At 42.1% G+C, this 15,700-nt stretch overlaps 1 long non-coding RNA gene across 1 annotated transcript; it reads left to right on the top strand.

Annotated features, from left to right (window-relative positions):
* Positions 1 to 7,991: 7,991 nt before the first annotated feature.
* LOC137166933 (uncharacterized) lies at positions 7,992 to 14,431 on the top strand. Its single transcript, XR_010923884.1, has 3 exons — positions 7,992 to 8,113; positions 12,635 to 12,768; positions 14,228 to 14,431. It is a non-coding gene; the product is annotated as an uncharacterized lncRNA (long non-coding RNA).
* Positions 14,432 to 15,700: the final 1,269 nt, after the last annotated feature.

Genomic DNA, 15,700 nt, shown 5'->3' with positions numbered 1-15,700 from the left:
TATCGCCCACCTCTTCTTCTCTGTTGCATGCTATTTTCCTCTGAGACTAATTAGTGGATTACAAGGAGCAGAGTGGAGAGCACAAGAAAAAAAACAACCTGCACTGGAAACATGAGGGCAGCTGTTTGACTGAGTTACTCTCGAGACAGGATTCACACAAACTATCTTCATGCAGCATAATATCGAGAACATGCTGTAAGAGAGAAGGGGAAGTCAAGCCTTGAGAACTAGCAGGCTGTCTGGTACAAAGTCTACATCTAAAGATTAGCACATTCCTGTCTTTAGAATGATCAGATATGATTTATTAACCATACCTTATTTTCTGCCTTGGTGATAACCTGCCCTCCTTTGGCTCATAATTATAAATAGACTGTCGTTTAACCAGTATTGTCCCCCACTTCCAGTCACTAACGTTCTTCTCTTTTGAAATGGTTTATTGCCATCTGTCTGTGCTTTGACAAGTTAAGGTCTTAAAGAAATAGATCTGTAAAAAGGATCAAATCTCCCTCCCACCTCCAGTCCTGTGTATTGTTATTTCATTAAGAGTTTTGCAGGTCCGTTATCTGGAATCTAATCTGAACTATTCAGCAGGTGCTGAAACACTCATGGGACCCATTCCCTATAGCAGAGAACCTGTCCATTCTCTAAAGTGCCTTGGTCCATCTATACAAACTCAGGCACTCAGCAGGGTGAATTTCACTGATTAACTGAAAAAAGTCACTCCTTGCCTTCAGGGCAGGTGACCAAGTAAGTGACATTAACAGGATTAAAATAAATCCTTTGCAGTGTTGTTGTTGTTCATCAGTTTTCAAGCTAAGGGGTAACCACAGAAATAGCTTTGAACTTTTCCAGACACTGACCGTTAATTAGTTTAAAAAAAAAAAAAAAAAAAAAAATTGGCTTGAATTCATTGTCTCTGAAAAAGAGGGAACATCAACAGTCTTGTCCTACCTTAATTTTGCAAGTTTTAATTAGATTGTCTTAAAGCAAAGCTTAGCTAAATACTCAAGGATGATAAATTCAAGAAAACATCATGCTGTGAGTAATAATTACATAGGAACAGTTCTCTTCCCTTTTAAAGGTCAGTTGTAAAGAATTGGATTAATTCTGAGTACTCAACTGAACAAACAGCTTGCAATGGTGTTCAAATAGACCTGGGAGTATTGTCTTGGCCTTGCTCATCTCCGTAGATATACTCAGCTTTCTGGTATCCTTCAGCATATTTTGTAATATTTTCTTTGACTGGTAATTTCCTGCTTCATCTAGAATGCTATAGGCAGTTTTGGTTTCTTGTGTTTTCTGCTGAAGCTCAATCAATTTTCTAGCTGTGATTATTTTAACTAGCCTGCCACATTATATATGCTACCTGTCACTTAATTTAACACAGCCCTTACTGACATGTGTACATGGTCCCTAATAAGCAAACAAAGGTAAACTGTGTCCTACAATACGTGCATTAGATGATGTGTCCCTGCCTATATTCTTCTCTAGATTGCACCATTCTCTGATAAGAGTAAATCAGAACTAAAGGATATGTGGATAATGTAACTCTTAAAAAGCTTTCCCAACTTCTGCAATCTACTTGAACCCACTATGTGGTTGTGTTGTAAATGTGCATAAGCACAAGGAGCACAAGCACGCACTACAGAAGACATTAGCAAATATTTTCTCAGATAACCTTTAAAAGATGAATTGGTCCAGTGCTTGTCTGAGTACAGTCTGAAACAACCGCAGTGAACAATTTGACCCACACTCATCTGTCTTATTGTGTATTAACCTGGAGGCTTAAAGAAGATAGTCTTGTCACTTAACTATTTCACTGCCAATTCTAGCAGATTCTAGCTACGTGGGGAATATGGATGGGTCGTGAGTAGACTGTTGCTACTTTAATTTTCCTTCAGTCAAACCCCTGAGTCTGAAGAATTCCACACTTGGTTATTTTCAGAACATTGTGTCAGTCCTGTGTATTTTGTCAGCTTTCACTTGAGAAGCTATTTATGTTATGGGGGGCTGCCAGATCTGAGGAACAGTTTAAAAAAAAAAAAAAAAGATTCCCAGACCAAATACTTATTAAGTTGAAAGTAGCAATCAGTAACTTATGGGTGAAAATCATTACAAGAAGGTTGTAGTTAGTAATCATGCTTGGCTCCCTGTCACATGGATTCTCAAGGCCAAGTGCTGAGCTGGAGTTGAAGAGAGTGATTTTTCTCAGAGACATCAGTGTGGGGGCAGATTTAAATTAGTCTGGTTTACATACCTGAACTGTGAATGTTTGTACTTTCAAATGTTTGGGTGTCCTGTAAGATTAACAAGGATACTTGAGTTTTTCCTTTCCTTAACCTCACAGGCTCATTAGGACTGCCCTCCACACTCCTTCCTAGAAGCCTTGGAAGGATCATTGGCCATAACTCTTCCCTTGAAGGCATTAGGATGCTAATGGTTACACCTACCATCCATTCCCTAAAGGTAAAGGGTAATCCACCCACTGTATTGATTAATATAGCCAGATGATTTAATAACTAACCCCAAGTGTAGTTAAAGGGTCCAAGAGATCAGCTTAACTAAATTTATTGTCTAAAGACAACAGTATATTAAAAAAGAGACATACATTCCCTCATTCCGGGAAGAAATTCACAGCATATTCACTTACACAGACGATACCCCCAAAATCACTTATGTTTACATTATGGCTGTTTAGAAGTTAAAAAGTACTGTATACATCACCAAAGCACCAACTCACCACTTCCTTCACTTCTTGTTCTATACTGTTCCTTATCTCTGTTTTGGATATCACATCGCAAACCCTATGGGAGTAGAGACACATCCCAGCCTGTGCTAGGACACTCCATTCATGTATCTCTGCTTTGATGGGATTCCTGTTTCCTAATGCCAAAGGTGACTTCAGCTTTGCAAACTATTGTGAAATATAACAAGGGAGAACAGAACTGTAGAAAGAGCACAATACAAAACATTTATAATTCATTAATGTACTTTAATATCACACACATACCTAGGAAGGTGGTATACACCACACCTAGCATAGGTATTGGCAAATAGCTGTGAGCCTTAGGATTCTCTTCAAGGCCTAACCAAATCCATCCATGCCTAATTCTTAGGATACATGTTCATCACCAGTTAGCCAGAACAAGATCACCTGCTACCACTATAAGCATAAGCTTGCCAGGAAGCTTATGTCCCTGCTTTGCCCAGTAAAATGAGGCTCAGCAAATCAAGACCCCCTACGCGTGGGGGGGATGGTTGAGAGGGACTACCATGAACCTACTAAAGTTTGTGGGTGGCCCCTGACAAGTCAGTTAAAGCTTGGGCAAGAATAGAGGTTGTGTTCAAGATGCCTCCTCCTAGGTCTTGCACAGGGGAGGGAAGGAACAACCTGCTTGTGCTACTATTCCCAGATGTTCCTTGCTCTGCTGCCCTTTCCTTCTCCTTTAGATGTGCTCTTTCAAGCCCAGCCCCCACCCCAGCTACCTGGGACTTGTAAGGGAGGAACAGCCATGAGAGGTATGTCTGTTTTTCCCCATCTAAAATCAATTAAACCAGTTACTTTTATTTTCTCCCCTTTCTCAAGCCAGAATCTTAGAGAAACGTTAAAGCTCTTCTAACTGTTCTGATCACCACAGCTTCAGAACTATCTTGAGACATTACTAAACCCAAGCCCACCTTAGCTTCCCCTTGTTATAGCCATTCCCCCTCAAGGTCAAAAAAACTTTCTATTCCTTAGCTGGGGGGTTTCTCTTCCAGCTCCTGCTACCTAGGAACTATGAAGCTTTCTTCCCAGCAGACTACCTCCTGTAAACTGGGCTCAGTCTGCTCTTTAGAACTCGAGTCCCAGCAGCCTTGCTTCTGAGTCCTCTGCTCCCATCACATGATGGCTGGACTCATTTCCTTCACTTGAGGAGATGGGCTATGCCTGGGCCCCAACCCCCTTAAAGGGCCAGTTGAACTTGAAACAATAGGGACGTCACTGAATGGCTCTGTTAATGCCCCATATATGTTGTGGTAATCCACTCCTTTCTTTTGTATGTAGATCAATATCTAATATGCGCTGTACTGGTTTTGAAAAATGAAAGCCAATACATACAATGTTTTTAAAAAATAGATCCTCTGGCATTTTCACAATAGTGTCTTGTCCAAATTCTAACTTGGGTTACTATGTCCTGATTATGTAATAAGCTGATCAGTTAGCAGATTCAAGCATTCTTCTGCACTTCCTGGTGCAAATTAGTGGGTAGCATTGGTGCGCAGTGCACTGTCGAACAGCTTTTATATTCCACTTGGAGGTGCTTGTAATTCATCTATGAAAGTGATTTCAACTATATAAATGTAAACATAGCTAAGTATGCTATAGGGTCAGACTGTGTTTGGCCCTGCTCAGCTGCAAAAGGAGAAGACAACAGTGTAAAGGGCTGGAGAGAGTTGCTGTCCTTATGATCCCTTGACCAGGAAGGCTGCTCTTGAGGCACGGCCTCACCTCTCCTTTGCGCCACTCAGCAGAGGAGAGTGCACACTGCGCTTCTTAAGCAATATAGCAGTGAGCTTAGCTTGGAGCTGCAGGAGGCACTGGGCTTCCTGGAGGAACAACGCCTCCCAGAGCTCTTGCTGAAATGGTGTGGCTGTACCTTCACCCAATATGAGTCTCTGTCTAAAAGGTAGAATCAGTCCCCATAATTTGTACGTAAAGTCCTTTGAGATTTTTCAATATGAAAAGTGCTTCATTTATGTAAAATAGGCTTGTAATGGGGTGTGTGTGGATTATAGAAGTTTCAGATAAAAATCACCTATTGTAAATTGATTCAGAGTCATAGAGTTTAAGGTCAGAAGGGACCATCAGATCATCTAGTCTGATCTCTTGTATATCGTAGGCCCATAAATCACTCAGCCACCCCCATACATAGTCAACAACCAGAATTAGATCAAAGTATTACAGTCCTCAAGAGATTAAACTATTGCATGCCACAGGCAGAGAACAAAAGGGCCCGAAGTGCACCAGCTGATCATGTGGAAGAATATTCTGATTTGAATAATTGTTTAAAATTTCTTAGAACTTTCCTAATGATCTGCATATTTGCAGCTTGGAAGATAGCTGCAAACCAGAAGATCAACTTTCCAATTATAGTTTGATACAGTTGAATGAAAGAATTCCAATGCCTATCCATCATGCTGTGAGCTGTTTTTCCAGTTTCTCAAATCAATCCTTATAACTGACTGGCAAATCTTGGCTTTTCAGCAGCAGAATAAATTACTCAGTAAAGTGTCATGTTCTTGTTAAACGAAAACAGAATGTGAAATCCATTTTAGGACTCTGTGTGTTTGTTAAATCTTAGTTCCCTTTTTAAGATTAGTTTTCATTCTCTTTCTGTTATAATGGATTTCATTTGCCTTTTTTCCTTTGTTTCACTCATGTCATTTTGATTTTTTTAGACACCCTTTTAGTTAAGGTTTCCTAACTAAAAATTAAAGGTGGCAACTAATATTCTAGGATTTTGCTAGAGATAAATATCAAAGGTAATTCATATACTTGTAGATAAAAGAGTGAACATAGTTAAATGAAGACAAATGTGGGTACTTTTGACATCTGGAAAGTGGGTGAGGAGATCAGGTCTCTCCAGATTGTTGATTCACTGAAGAACCTGATCACCACCAGAATCCTTTTCAGAGGTAAAATACAACATGTCAAACTGTGTTAGCAAGCAAAAAGAAAAAACAAAATCCTTCAGCTAGACCTAAATTGTGTTGAGGAGTTCGGTCTGATTCACAGATTGCCCAGGACTGGGGAGGCAAAAAAGTCGACTTTTACACCTTACACTATTCATTCCATCTTTTGTAAGTTCCCCTCAGCCCAGCTAACTATCTCTGGCAGGCAGCAGGGACCCATTCTGCTGCAGCAGGCTACCTGTCATTAGGTCATTAACTTTGCCGACATGCTGAGATGGGGGTGTGATTCCCAGCTTGAGAAGTTTACTGGTTCTCGCTCTCACTGAGCAAGCATGCTAAAAAGTACCTGTGGCAGCACAAGCAATGGGAAGAGCTAGCCGCCTCACGTGTGTGGCTATCAGAGGCACTGGATATGAATTCAGGGCAGCTAGCACCGCCTGCCTCTCGTACTGCAGCAGCCACAACTCTATTTTTAGCGTGCTAGCTTGGTCAGAACTAGTGCCAGTATGTCCTCTCAGGCTGGGAATCACACCCACAGCTCCAAATGCAGACACATGTTCGGTCAATCTGTCAGCTTTCACTGACACACCCTTGGTAGCCTCTGACTATTCACTCTATCGTGCCTTCCTTTGCTAGCATCTTGGAGGTTTATGATCCCCTTTGATCTCAAGCTCAGCGTGTGGAAAAGTAAACCCTTCTCCAATGGAGCCGAACAGGGGGTATTCCCCTGTTGTTAGCTTCCTCCTCCACTCCACATTGTTTCCTCAAGGACCCTTATCATTGTCATTGTTTCATTTCCTGTTGGTTTTCCCCTCTGCAGCCTCCTTTGATTTAACTCCTTGCAGTCAGGCAGGTTCTATACCAAACAGGTAACTTGAAGGGCATATGATTATTTAAAAAAAAATACTATGCATACCCTCATTCTCCATATCGCCGACTAAAATTTGCAAAAATGTATACTCAATAGTCACAGTAAAAAATTACTAAGATGATTGCAAATGGATCCCTCTGATAAGAAATTGGATTTTATAATCTTATAATTGGGGGAAGAGGGATAGCTGAGAGTCAGGCTAATAGAATGAGAGGTCCAACTGTAAGGCTGGAATGACTACTGCCACTCCATAATGTTAACAGTAATTGTTGAATGTCTCAACTGAATTTCTCTCTCATTAAGATAAGTGTTAAACAGCCTCTACAATCCCATATTACGTTTGGAAGTGTAATGTAAAATAGGGGGTTCCTCCCAGCTGTGGGTTCTAGGGATTCCCTGGATTCACCTATAGCTGCTCTGTGATGTGATAAATGTCACCATAAAAGAATAAGCTTATACCACCAGAGTTATATAGAAGAGAAGAAGATTGTGACAAGTACATGTATCTTGGAGATCAAAGAGCCCTGGACAGATGTGTGATTTTAAAACTACAAGGTGATTACTGAAGACAAACATAACACAATAAAATATAGACACAAATACTCATCTTTGAATGGTTTGCTCAGGTTTCTATTCAGCCCTCAGATGTGGGTTCTGATGCACTCAGGTGAGTTTAACCCAGACTTGCACTTTGAGCTTCATGGTACAGATCACAGAATTGCCATTTTCCCTCATCTGCTCTGAGTTTGTACTCATCCGGCACTTTACAGTCTGGCAGACTCCCACAAGGCTTTTCACCTCTCCCCTTTCCCTCTTCTGACCCCATTTTAAGATCTGTTTAATAGCACACCATTTATAGCGCATACTAACAACTTTATTAGAGGTACACATTTATGACCAATACTACACATTCTTGTACGTCTGTAGGTGGCACTCTCTATATAAACTGTCATCTTATCAACAGGATCATGTGTATATATATGTAAACCACAAGGCGATTACCTAGATTCCTGGAGCTCTGTGTGTTGGTAGCCCAAGTCTCAGAGTCTGTCTGGCAACCAATAGGGATCGAGATGCCCCTGCCAGGGAGCTCAGGACTGGCTGTGTGGGGAGCTGGTGAGCCCAGGCCGGCATGCAGGGTTCCCCATAAGAACTGGTCTCTGGGGCCCAGAAAGCAAAATCCCTCAGCTTGAGCACTTCCTGCTCCAAGGTGTCTCCCAGTTTGTAGAGCATTGTTGGGAAAACTTCCCCCAGTAGGCTGAGTTAGCCCCCAGCTCCCTAGGAGGGAGAAGCACCACATGGCAAGCTCTGCTCTGGCTGCTAGTCTCGGGCTGCAGCCTGCTGTGAGTGTGCAGGGGTGCTGGGGTGGGAGACTGAAGTTTGGATTTGTGGTGTAGTTTTGTTATCTGCACCTGGAGCCCTGCACCCCTTGGTGTTGAGGAGAAATCCTGGGACCAGAAGCAGCCTGACGCCTGCATGAAGAGGATCCCTGCCAGCAGAGACCAGCCCTTCTGCAGTGACCGAGGAGTCCAGAGTCATCTCTGACTCTGAGGATCATTCCCAGATCATGTGAGTGCACCATCTTTTAGTTAGTCAGTCAGAGAAATTGTTTGGGGAACCCCTACTCCCAGAACGGCATCCTCAATCCAGGGAGTAAGGATTTGGGGGATTCTGATCATCTGCTGCCTATGAAACCTGCATAGGGACTGCCCACCTCATCCCAGTTGTGAGCCTTTTGAGCTGTGCTGAACCCAATCAGCCACACTGCCAAACCACTGCCCAGAAGATATTGTGGTCACAGGCCAACAAGGGCCCCAACAAAGTACGCGTACCAATGGGACACTAATTTTACAATTGTTACATCCAGTCATGTGACTGGTGAGCCTAAGAATAGTTTTACCCTGTTATGTTATATTTGTCTCCTGGTTAATAGAACGGCTGTGTGGAATACATTGTATGTGTTTGCATTATTCCTTGGGAGGCTCCAATTATCTGGCAAGTAAATAGGAGCCTTCCTGTGGTTAGAATTTTCTTCCCAAGCTACCCTGGTGACCCTGCCAGGAAGGAGCAAGAAGGGTGGGGAGACTGCCAATTAAATTCACAGGGAAAAAAATAAAGCAGATACACCCTGCTGAGCGGGTGTTGGGATCCATAAATACCGAGGCCTGTCCATCAACACCTATACACAGATTGGCATTAAAGAAGGTAACAGAGTGGAGAGGGGCGTCACACACACACACACACACACACACACCCCAGGGGTGGCCAAACTGTGGCTCGGAAGTCGCATGTTTCTCTTTTACGGTTAAAGTGAGGATCTCAGAATACCCAATACCCTCCCCCCATTCTCTACATACCAGATGGGGTGGAGAGTTCAGAGCTTCTGCCATGCATTGGGGTGGTGAGGGCTAAAGGTTTCTGCCCAGCAGGGAAGGGGCTTCAGCCCCAGGGAACACACCTGTTGGGGCTCGGGGCTTCCATCCTGTGTCACGGTGGTGGTGGGGCTCAGGGCATCTTCTCCATGGAGCGTTCCTGCCATGTCCTGAGCCCCACCAACACCCCACAGGCCTTAAGCCTGGAGGCCCGGCAGGTGCACTCCAGCTCTTGAACTTCTGAAAATTGTTGTATTCAGCTCTGAGAATCAGTAAGTTTCGCCATCCCTGATACATACAGACCTATGTAGTTTTTGTATAGCAGTCTGAGAACAAAGGACTTGTCCCCCTGTTTTATTTCAGGCCTCTACAGCCACTCAGGATGCAGCTTCTGTAGTAAAGCTCCTTCAGTATCAGCCTCTACCTGTGACCACCCTACTTGTCTCCCAAACTTTACTCAGTCTTGGAGAATCTCCTATATGCAGAAGAGAGCAGTCAGCCAAGAAAGAGAAACATTTAGACGCACTCACACATCTTAGGTATCCTCCATCTCAGGGATAATTCATCAAATTGACCCTAGGCTGTTTCATTCTTCTACCCTAAAAACTTTAAACCAAAATTCATCACTTACAACAGTGCAACTAAAAGAAAAATGTGTTCCCTTTTCTGTCATGGTAAGTTATTAATAATTATTAATTAGTATGACTGTGACTATTTCTTACAGCTTTGTATGCATCACATATAATACATTCTCACAATACATATAAACTCTACTTAGGAGAGCATACCAACTAAGACTAGCCATTGCATAACAAGGAGTAACTAGATAGTCAAGAAAGAGCTGAGGAAGGGATAACATCAGTAGATAATGCAATAAATTTAAGATCTTCATTTTTTTTTTTTGAGTTAATCTTGGGATAAATTGTGAGAGGTATTGAGCACCTGCACTTCCAATAGCTTCAATAAGAGATGCAAGAGCTCAGTCAGCACCTCTCAGGTTTAGGAACATCCTTAGATCCCTGATGTTTAAAAGTAAACAAAACAATGTGAACGTGTATTTTTTCTAATTGTAGGGAAGGACGCATGTTCTTCTGAGAAGGCACAAGACTGGAAGTTAATCAGGATTCTTGGCTCTGTCGCTGATTTCCTGTATGATTTTGGAGAAACCAGTTACCCTCAGTTGCCTTATCAGTAAAATTCAGATAATAATTCTTATTACCTCACAGTGATCTTGTAAAGCTAAAATCATTACGGTTTGGAAAGTGCTTTACAGTCTCAGTGGGAAGCCCCTTTGCACAATTGCAAGTATTATTAGAGAACTAATATAATCTGTATAGATCATTCACCTTCAGACACTTCACAAATAATGAAGGATTCTGTTCTGCTTGGCTAGTTTTCCAAATGCACCCAAAGCCAGTGGACTTTGCACTCATATGTTGACTGCACACTAGCTTTTTCTCAGTAACTAGTGGAAACTATTAAATCAGAACACACTTCCACAGCATTAATATGCAAACCAAGAATGATCACTAAAGGCTTGCCATGCAACTATAACATCCCCATGTCATCGGGCAGCTCTGCTTGAAGTGCCTTCCTGTGGCAGGCTGCTGCATGACAAGTATGCCTGCTTCAGTGTGAGTGGCATATGCTGGAGGCCTCATGCGGTCCCAATAAAACATCCTCAGGATTGCTAAACAAACACTGTTGTCATATTTAGCCAAAAAGTCTCTTGTAAGGTATTAAATGAAAACTGGTGTCTCTCAGGTCATTAATATTATTGTGTGATGTATCTATGGTTAGTGTGTAAAGCCTTATAGGTACGCACTGGAAATAAGGTCCTAAAATATTTTCAGACCAACCAATCTGAATAGAGCCGATAAACAGCTTTGTCCCAGACGAAGGAATGTGGATTTGCCAGTCTGCCTGAGTCATGTTTTGTGAGCCAGAGACAGTGAATGTACACTTGCATCAAAAGTACTCAAACCAACAGAAAGTGCTAATTAACAAGCGGATGAATAACGGTCACAGCCTCTGGGCCATGTGGAACAAGCAGCAGGGGAGAAGAACTTTGTCTGGGGGTTACTTTTTAAAAACATATTTTCCAAAGGTTTTCTGAACTATAAAAAGCAGGGGAAAGACATGGAAGTTCTCCATCAACTAAGGAACAAAGAGGTCAGTCCTCCTGGAATCTGTGCAAGGTGGATCTCTGAGCCATGTGGCTTGAGGACGCTGAGAATTGATTGAGAGTGAAAAGTTGCCTGAGGCCAGGATTGTATCTGTTACATTTTGGGCACTAGAAAGCTGGTTTGACTTTGTTTGTAGCCATTTTCTGCTTCTACCATCCTGGCTTACAATCATTTACATCTTTGTTCTTTAATACATTTATTTTTGGTTTTACCCTAAATGTAGCTCAGTGCTGTGTATTAAAGTGTGGGTCCTCAGCTAAACTAACAGGCTGGCGTGTCCACTGGCACATTACACAGTATGTTTGGTAATTTCTGTGAGTGTCCAGTGATGAGGCTGGCTACTGCAGAGAAACACTCCTCCAGGGAGGTAGGGAACTAGGTTGTTACTCAAAGACTTTAAGGTCAGAAAGGACCATTATGATCATCTAGTCTGACCTCATGCACAACATAGACCACAGAACCTCACCCACCCATTCCTGTAATAGACCCCTAACCTATGACTGAGTTATTAAAGTCCTCAAATCATGATTTAAAGACTTTAAGTAGAGAGAATCTACCAGCAAGTGACCCGTGCCCCATGCTGCAGAGGAAGGCGAAAACCCCCCAGGGCCTCTGCCAATCTACCCTGGGGGAAATTCCTTCCTGACTTCAAATGTGGTGATCAGTTAAACCCTGAGCATGTGGGAAAGACTTACCAGCTAGACACCCGGAAAGAATTCTCTGTAGTAACTCAGAACCCACCCCCTCTAACATTCTATCACAGGCCATTAGCATATTTGCCGCTAGATCAGTTAATTGCCAAATTAGGCAAGGTTAAGACTGGCCCTTTGCTAGTGAGGCAGACTGGAAGGTGTAGCAGCCATCTGATTTACAATTGAAGCGCTCTTTTGCTGAGCCAACAGGTTAACAGTGGCTTATTGTTCTGGGCACTTGGAGAAACATCACATATTTAACAATTGGAACTATTTACCAAGGAGCTTGGTGGATTCTCCATCACAGGCAAATTTTAAATCAAGATTGGATGTTTTCTAAAAGATCTGCTGGAAAGGAAATCATTGTGAAAAGGAATCATTGTGGGGAAGTTCTGTGGCCTGTGTTATACAGGAGGTCAGATGAAAGGATTACAGTGGCCCTTCAGGCCTTGTAATTTATGGATAATTGTAGGTATGTATTCCCCTGAGGGAAAGTCCATTAGAAAGTTTGTTCCAGACCATGATTCCTGTATGAAAATGGGACAAGAATCAGATCTATCAGCTGCAATGTTTCATTGGCATATCACTGTTAGAAGCAGCTCTTCAAATTACAGCAATCCATTTCAGACATCCTAATACTAAGGATGTGTCTGAAAATTCCTCAGAACAGTTATACTGTATTTCCTTTTGTTCCAACTGGTAGTCAGGCAGATCCACCAGATTTCATTTTCCCTTGGCATTTCAGCACACTTTTACTTGAAGATGGAGGATTGTGTTTTATGTTTGTTTTCTCCTCCTTCCCATGCAAAATTAACATTGACTTCTATGTTCATTTATCAGATGTTGGTTTTTCTCTAAGAGACACATTCTGCTCTCTAATGTACATATGTGGCTTGGAGTAAAGTTAATGGAAGGTGTGCGTGTATATGTCTGAGAACAGAACTCAGCCTCCATGTTCAAGACCCCTTTACAAGGTAAGTGTCTATGGGTATGTCTACACTGGAGCTGGAGGTATGATTTCCAGGTCGAATAGACATACCTACACCAGCTCTGATTGAGCTAGCATGCTAAAAATAGAAGAGTTGCTGCAACAACATGAGCAGTGGGATGGGCTAGCCACCTGAGTATGTACATAGAGTCTCAGACTTCTATTTGATCAGAGCAAGTGCAGGCATGTCTACTTGAGCTGGAAATTACACCTCCAGCTCTAGCATAAACATATCCCAGTATGATCTAGTGCAGAAGACACCAGCGTGGGAGTCAGGTTCTAGTCCTGGCATTGCCTTGATCTGCTAAGTGAACTTTGGCAAGTCCCTTCCTGTGTTTCAGCTCCATCAAACTTGCACTCTAATACAAAACCTTAACATGACTTCAGCAGTTTCAAGTCAGAATAATATGGAATGTGTAACAATCCACTGTGCTGATCTGCTGATATAAAAGCATGAGGTCACTGTAAAGGTTTAGTGTTAGAGAGCAAGTCTGAGGATGCTGGGAATGTATTGCTTTTGGGAATCTTTTGGCGAGGGAAGTGAAAGTCTTATGGAATCCTGGAGGATGTAATTGACAGTACTGTGGGCAACATGGAGGAGGAAAGGAATACACTAATCTTTCCCCATAGCCTCTTATTTCTATGCTTTTAAAATTTTGGGTGGATGGTGTGTATTCTGCCACAACCTTAAATATCCCATCATAGTTTTTGTTTGCTAAGATGCGTTGGAGCTAGCTGGATACTGGCCAAAACATATTTCAAGCTAGAAAATGTTCTCAAAATCCTGCAAAACATGTATCTAGCCAGAAACCTGTGCAATTGCAAATGAACACCTCTCCAGGGTCTATTATTAAGTTTGCTTGTGTGGTTGTTTATTATACTAAAATATGGCATTTGAAAACAACCCCGAGAGCACAGTTTTTAACTCTATACTAAGTGTATGTTGAGGAGAACAGCATATGAGAACAGCTGGTAAAGTATTCCTTTGTACTACGGAAATTGGTGGAGGTTCATGTTCCAATACATTCCACCTAAGTGTTTTCTTTATTCTTGCACTTAATGTTAAATAATGAAATGTTCATATTAACAAAATAAACAGCAATGCAAACCATTTAATCCTGTTCTCCAGTAACCCCCCAGTCAGCTGCAGCAGAGGCCCAGGGTAGATAGAGGGGTGTATTATCTAGAGGCTTGTGTCCCTCCACCCTAGTGCACTGAGGAAAGAATCTTTAGCCACATGGTCTATATCCTCTCCCCGTTTACGGCTCCAAGCCTATTCCCAGAGCCCTCGTCATTGGAGCAGTTCAGGGAGGAAGCCATCCGTCTGCTGCTCTTATTCATCATTGCCTAAGTACCATATATAGCAGCTTTAGGAAAGAAATCCATAGAAGAGATGGGGTTGGAGGGCAACCTCCAAAGTAACTTCTACCCTTCCATATTTGCAGATGCATCCATGGCCCTAGAGGATGATGGTGTAACACAGCTGCTGAGGTTTCCATACTGCAGAGGCAAGTTAGACCAGGATTGGCCCTGAAAGCAGCTTTACCCAAAACTTTCCATATAGTTTTGATGCAATGATTTTAATGCAATTTTCACAGAACTCCACACTATATACTACTGCACAATTTTGTTTTGTCGTGTCACTTTAAAATCCTCTCTCTTACATTCCAACACTTCAAGTATTTTTCACATTTTAAACCTTATTTTTTAGTGCTCACTGAGTATGAAATAAACTGTCTGAGTTTTAATGTTGCGCAGTAGCAACCTTAGCTCAAAGTTAACTATTTTGTGTTGGAGCATATATGAGCACCTGGAAAACACCATGTTGTAAAGAATTTGTGTATTATGTTTCTTTTTCCAGAAGAAGCCACACATCCACCTTCCTCCCCACACACACAATCCCTTTTATTTTAAAAGTTCTCTATTAAAACTAATGGAGAAACTTCAGGTCTTCAGAGAAAGGATGCTGGGTTATAAAACCAAAGATCCTTCTAGTTCAAATCCCACAGAAATTGTGTATAAAGTAGGTGGAATATTATTTATGGTGGTAGTTGGTAATTACAATAAGCAGCACAGTTTATTTCCACTTTTTCAGAGCAGTGATAGTGTTGTTTTCATTGTCTTGCTTGAAAGCAGATTCATTACTCATGGCTTGTTTTCACATAAAGTGCTACAGCAGCCCAGATGCGCCTCTGTATCACTTCAATGAAGACACTCCTACGCTAATAAGAGAGTAATTCTCCTGTTGGCGCAGTTATTCCATCTGCCTGAGAAGAGGTAGCTATGTCAATGGCAGAAGCTCTCCCATTGACATAGCGCTGGCTACCCAGGGGGGTAGGTAGGTATAACTACGTTGCTCAGGTGTGCGGCTTTTTCACACTGATATAGGTCTGTAATTTAGACCTGGCCTCATTATGAACTTGATCCAAAGCTCTCACAGACTTCAACAGAGCAGGCCCTACAATAGGATAAATCAAAAGGACAATGCCCAAGGGAGCTTCCTAGTTGCATATTAATACAGAAGCTCCTTCCTGGGTAAAAAAAAACATTTTAAGCTCTGTACATGGATAGCTAGGTATCAAGCAATGTATAGACAAGGCAGGAAGGTGTAATCATCTAGTGTGGAACCCTGACTAGGCTGCACAGCAGCTGAGGAGAGATTATTGTTGTATCTATTTAGTTTTAAAATTCAGGTATTTGAGGCCCTCGAGTTGTGCAACAGCTAAACAGTGTAACCAGAGGGTTTGATTTTCACAACCAACGTCCGTCCGTCCCCCCCTTTTGTTTGTCAAACTCAGGTATTTTGTTTCAGATTTGATTGTCCCTTCAGGACACAGACCCATTTCTACCCAAGTTTTCATACAGCAGCCAGCTCAATAGTTTCCCCAATTCTGATCAGAGTCTGGGAGCCACTACAA

The sequence above is a fragment of the Emydura macquarii genome, unplaced genomic scaffold, assembly GCF_026122565.2.
Source record: "Emydura macquarii macquarii isolate MOO-44397 ecotype Brisbane River unplaced genomic scaffold, CSIRO-AGI_Emac_v2 contig_2897, whole genome shotgun sequence".
In the NCBI taxonomy this organism is placed as follows: Eukaryota; Metazoa; Chordata; order Testudines; family Chelidae; genus Emydura; species Emydura macquarii.
This window is presented reverse-complemented; position numbering and strand designations above follow the sequence as displayed.